Here is a 6,286-nt window from a genome sequence, read left to right on the forward strand (position 1 = left end):
CTATTTGCATGACAATATTTTAAAAGCACATTTGCTCAATGTTTTAAGTATTATGCTAACTTGCTGCTATATATGACTGCAGAAAAGACTAACAATTCAGTTTTACAAAGAGTGGTATGAGCTCTTAATTGCCTCCTTCAAGTGTTTGCCACCTTTTCATCTGAAGTTTAGTAAGGATGGCAATTCTCTGTCATTTAAGATGTTAGTTTTAAAGAATTTGTGGATTAATTGCTGGTTCTGTTGGAAACGAAGACTAAGTATGAGAGTAGAATTAGTGGACTGAAATACAATATTTAAAGGGATAAAATAGAGGGAGGTTTATATGAATTAGACTGTTGCTGGCAGTAGATATGACGTGTTTCTGCTAGACTGAGAACCTCTTCACTCCAGTAATACCCATGTGATGAAGTGTTGCCTCTTTATTTGAATGCAGATAGTTAAGGTACTAATGTTGAAGGACCATGCTCTGGCCAAATGGTGTTTGCCTTCCTCTAGTCTCATGTTACTTGTCAGCTCACTTTTTCTGAAAAAAAAAAAACATCCAACCAAAACAAACAAAAAACAACAACAACAAAAAAAACACCAAACCAAAAAAAAACCCAAAAAATAAAACAACCAAACTGCAAAACACACACACAAAACAAACAAAACCAAATACACTGCCCCCCCTCAAAAAGACCCCAAATGTAACCAAGCAAAAAACCCGACCCACTCCAAAAAGAAAGACATTTCACTTAATATTTTGAACATTTCCTCTGCAATGTTTGTGTGCTGTAAAAGGGTCATGGTCTATTCCTGACCCCTGTGAGGATTGAGGAAGAATGTTTGGGCAGGGAATTGGACAGTTGCTGTGAAAATTAACTTATTTAATCTTTCAGTGAATCATACTTATTTAATCTTTCAGTGAATCATATTTGCCCTCTTAGGGCACCTGAAACTTCAGAGATGTGACCTTAACCCTTTTGAGGAGGAGTTGCTGCAATTTTTTTTTTTATGATTGAACCATGGATTCAGAGACAAGCCCTTTCCTTCTAGCAAATTATCTTCTTCAAAATGAACTTGGAATTGTGGCCAAAAAAGGTGTATTTATAACATGGTTTGCTTTTTTGTATGTGCAAGCCCCACTGGAAATACATTTCATGTACTTGCAGCTTCCCATTCTTTCAATGAGTTTCATTTTGGGAACATGAGTTTGTGTGTGGGGAGGAAAAATATTTAAAAGGGAATTCAGAAATTATTTTGTTCAGAGCGTAGAACTGTTTACTTATGTACATGTATATGCTAGTGGTTGAAGATGGCTGATGTGGCTGCTCTTAGCCAGGTTTTCAGTAGGATTTAGAAATCTGTAAATAGAGCCATATTAGAAAGGATTACTATTTATGGTTAATAGATGTTGCAAACATACAGCCTGTAAGATAATATCCAGAACACAGCAGCAGAAATAATACTATTATCAATATAGTTACCAACCATGGGATCATTTTTGTTTTGTTTTGTTTTTAAAGAGTAATTTGTAATAATTATCTATTTGTAAGGTGAAGACATAGAACATGGAGATTAATGTGTGACCATATTTGGTCATTTTATAATTCACTCCAAATGTTTGAAAGTTGACTTCAACAAATAGAATTGTAAATGCAAATGTAAACATCTGTTCTTGGGTATGGTTGAAGCACTGGCATGAATGATGTATTTTCAGAGGGAGGGGATTTGGGGAACTGCAGCCATCACCCTTGTTCCTCAGCACCACCAAATATGTTCTTTGTTCCCCATCCCATGGCAAGAGAATAGCTACAGTCTCTTCCCCCTCTTGGCTGTGTCTTGATTTAACCAGCTCTCTGTTAGCAATTTTTAAGTGAGATAATTTTACACTTTTGAAAATGTTTCTTTAGGTAACTAAAAATATGAATGGATGCAGCTATTTGAAAATGCTTTCTTTTAAGTGAGGGGTTTGCTACTTTTTTCTAGAAAAAAGAATCTTTCAAAATCTTCATCTCTTTTTCTGCCTCACTTGTGTCATTTTGTTTAGTCATATCACCTGTGTAAGAGTACACACAACAGGGAATATGAGCTTATTTTAAAAAAGGGTTATATACCACACTCAGCAGTAAATTTAGTAAAGTATTCAATTCGTTTCAACTTACCTTAAAGAATACCAGATCTTTGCAATTGTGTTCGCTGTAGTCAGATGACCTAGCAAAACAAGCTATTTAAGCTGTATACCAGCAGGCAGAAATAAAGAATTACTTCCTAGGTTAGAAACTTGTATTATAACAGTTTAGGCCTAATGTTTTCCATGGTCATGTTGCCAGAAGTAGCAATAAACGAACAAAAAAAAAATCTGACTAATCAACCAACCAAAAAAAGACCCCAAAAGGGCCCCCAAAACAAGGAAAGAAAAGAAAAAAGTTGTGGGCAAGCTTTAAGTAATTCCATGTTGCATTTGCCAAACCATCTCCACATGGGTAATGCATATTCTGAATTGCTCTTTGTTTTTTAAATCTATTTTAAAACTTTCTTTATGTGATGCTCCTTTAGCAATATTTGATTCCATAAAATGCCCCAGAGACTTAGCTGGTGGAGGGAAAAAAATCTGTATCATTGCAGATTGTATCACACTGCTGTATTAAGACTAGAACAAAATTTACTCAGTATTTTAAAAGCAGTCTTTTTCAGGCTAGTGAGCAATTGAAGACAGACAAATGGACATTTGGGTTTGAAGTGGAGGGAAGATCAGAGTGAATGAGAAGGGTTATGAGTCAGAAAACCATGCTGTTGTGTGGCTGACTGAGACCTCATTTTGTTGGGAAGGTTTTCAAACACAATAGCAACACACTTCTAAAGTTTCTACTTAGTACCTTTCTGTGGAGAATGAAATTATGAGGGAGATTTCTGACAGCTCAGATTGGAAGAACAATACTTAAACACCGTGGATTTTTAAATGGAACCTTTCTGTGCCAACAGTCTTCAAGTTAACCTTTTCACTGTGTGAGTGAAAGGGCCATGCCTCCCTACTTACTGCGCAGGGTTTTGTGTTGTTTCCCTTCCCTCCTTCCTCCCCTTCCCCTGCTATTTTTGGCAGTGTTTTTTCATTCCCTGTTCAGTGAGTGGTAACAGTAAAGGAATCCATGAAGAGCCACTGCTTCTGTAACTGCAGATACATATGTTAGCAGCCCAAAAAAATCTTGCTATGCACCTGACCCTCAAAAACCTAGACACTCTCCTTTTCCTTTTTTTTCCTAAAGAAAAAAGCAGAATATTTCTAGAATTGCCCTGCAGAATTTTACATGCTTCTTCTGCCTAGAGAGGAGCTTTAAAACCAGTAAAGATGGTATGTTTTCCTCAAGCCAGGTGTTGGTCTTAACCACTGGCAACATGGGAATAATACATAAAAGCTCGATCTCTCTGTCCACAACCAGCAGGAGTCTGTGACACCATGCACACAGCCAGAGCTTGGTGTTTTGCAAAAGTAAGGGCTTGTGCTTATGGGATGAAGAAGCACCCCAGCAAGGCTGTGCTGCTCTGCAGCCCCCAGTGAAGCTTTCCTATGTGTGGTACCTTTAAAAGCACTTGCTCAGCTTTCAGAAGCATTCCAAGTGGGTTGATCCAAGTCTCTGTTCAGCCTAATTTAGACTTTCTCTTGTTTGCTCTTCACAAGCAGGTGTTGCTTAGCCTGGACTGCATTTGCAAGATATTTCTAAGGCTCACATAACCTCAAAACTCATTTAGTTTGGAAACCTTCTTCATTCTTCATGCCTCTGCCTAAAGCTATGTTTGTTGTAACAAAGGGAAATAGGCTTGGAGAAAGAAAAACCCAACCCCTGGTATCTGCAAAGTCTGACGAAAGTGTTTTCTGTTCTGTTTACCTTACTAGTATTTCCTGTTCTCAGATGGATGGTGCCTTAAGTCTTAAAGCATGACTCAAATTCAAGATATGAGTTATTTTGAGTTCCTAAACTGAAAGAGTCATTTGGGATTTGATACTGAGAAGTCGATAAACAGCATTTCTGCAAATCAGCACCTCCAAATGAAAGTTACTGTGGAGAGCCTGACACCTTGTAGTTTCTAAATTGACGAACTGAAATTTTGGAGCATGAGTTAAGCCTTTATGTGACAGCAACAATGACTGCTTACTACACACATGCCTATCAAGGTTCCTCTACACGATGACATGAAAAACTCCTTTTCCAATTCCTATTTTTAATATTAAGAACATTTCCAGTGCTGTAACAAACCCGCTTGGGTAGGAGCTCCTTGTTTGTTTCGCTAAGCCGTCTCCTGAAGGCAGGCGAGGAGAATTGCAGCGCAGGCCTTGGCATGTCCCCGCCGGGTTCATTGTCGGTGTGTGCTGAGCATGCCTAGGCACGCTGCAGAGGAGCAGCAGTGCATGATTCCATGGCTGCTTGGGCTCTTTGAAGCCCGGAGCGATACAAACCTTGATGAATGGTTGGGGCAGCTCCTGCAGGGACAAGCGCTGAGGCAGACCGCAAATAAAGGCGCGTCTCTTCTAACACGCTGGCTTGAAAGGACGTGGCTCAGCTTTCAGCAGCAGCCTTGCCAGGACAGGGTTCAGCTCAGGTTTAGTTTAAAATTAGGTCTCAGGTAGGCTGAGCTTGTGTATCAGTGAAACAAAGCTTTTGAGGTGCTGGCTGGATGCATTCCAGCAACAGGACATTGAACTCCAAGGTTAAGACTGGAACAGTTAATTCAGTTAAGGCTGAGTTATACGTGACAGAAAGGAAACAGAAAGGAAATCTTGCTGTTGCTGGGTTTATCAGAGGGTGCAACAATGGCGCTTTCACTTTTAGTCCTGGAGACCTTGTTTCACTGGGGCTGGCTCCTTCTCCCCCAAACCAATCCCGTCTGTGCTTGTTTGAAAACAAGCAGGTCCTGCCTGTGCAGGCTCAACCATGGCATTTCCTGGCTACCTGGAGTACAGAACCCTGTGAGAAGGGCCTTTGGGTAAAGGTTTTTATGGAGATTCAGATGTTGCAAGCCAGTGAGGGTGCACTCCTCTGCTCCTTTTTTTTCTGTGGATCACTTCTCTTTATGGGGCAGAGAGGAGCTCAGTTCAGCATGTACTCCATGTGCTGTTCGAGCCTGTGGACACAAGCAGTGTTTTGTGTCCAAACAGAACCTGGAGGAATTTCTGGGAAGCATGAATTGCTGCCTCTGAGGAGATGGGAGCCAGCAAAGGAGGAACCAGGGGCTCCTCCTCTTCCCTCCTCCCTGTGCAGGAAGTTATATGGGCGGCTGTCACCCTGGTGGGGACATTGCTCTCCAGGACAAACAGAGGAGGTATGACCTCAGTCAGCTCTGCTCCTTTGCAATGAAATGCCGTAAACAAGGGCTGCCTGCATGTGATAGTTCTTTGTTAATCTAAACACAGCTAATATAAAAGATGTGCAAGGCCCTAGGGAAACTGTTCAGCAAAACAACAGAGCTGAAAGCCTCATTACCAAGCACTTAACTAACATGCTTCTGATTTCTTTGAAAAGAAGCTCAGAAAACATGTGGTGAAATCCTGCAGCCTTTTTCCTGAACTCCTGAATGGTCATTAAAATCACTGTTGCCCTGGTTAAGGAATCTGAAGTGTGTTTTTTAGGGCTAAAATGCGTTCAGAGTATCCCCATCTCACCCTGCTGGAATAAGACCCCAGTCCCAGAGACTGAGAGCGCTGGATGAACTTTTGTCTCCATAGTGTCAGCTCAAGTACTGTTTTCTTTATTTCTGCTTTTTTTCTTGCCCTCACACTTCCTCAGCCTGTGCCAGTAACCCAGTCAAAGGTGACATAATAAGCTGCTTTGGGGAAATGTTCTGTGACTCAGAATATTCCAGCAAAAAGGTTCTGTGCATTAATTCTCTTACAGGCTGGCAGCACTGGAGCATGGGTGGTAGGTGGGAAGAGGCAGAGGTTTCCTAATGTGGTACCTGTACTGAAAGAAAGGCTTATTGGTTTTTCTTTGGTGTTCCTTCTACTTGTTACATATAGGGCCCACTTTTCAGGGCAAAAATTGCATAAGTTTAAAAGCAGTGTTATTGAAGTATTCCATATTGAAGGTGAGCAGACTTTTCAGTATTAATATTCAAGTAGGGAGTAAATAAGTCCTTCTCAATAAGACTATTGGAAAATACTACCTGATTTTTTAAAGGATTTTCTTCTTTCCAATTTATTATTTCCATTTTAAAGCAGCCTTGAAAATTTGATATTTAACTCCCATGGAGTTCCTGGGCTGCTGCTCTAGCAAGGACATCTTGTCAAGTCAGTGATAAAAACATGATTATC

The sequence above is a fragment of the Lichenostomus cassidix genome, chromosome 3 (genome assembly GCF_008360975.1).
Source record: "Lichenostomus cassidix isolate B80296 chromosome 3, HeHo_3.0, whole genome shotgun sequence".
In the NCBI taxonomy this organism is placed as follows: Eukaryota; Metazoa; Chordata; class Aves; order Passeriformes; family Meliphagidae; genus Lichenostomus; species Lichenostomus cassidix.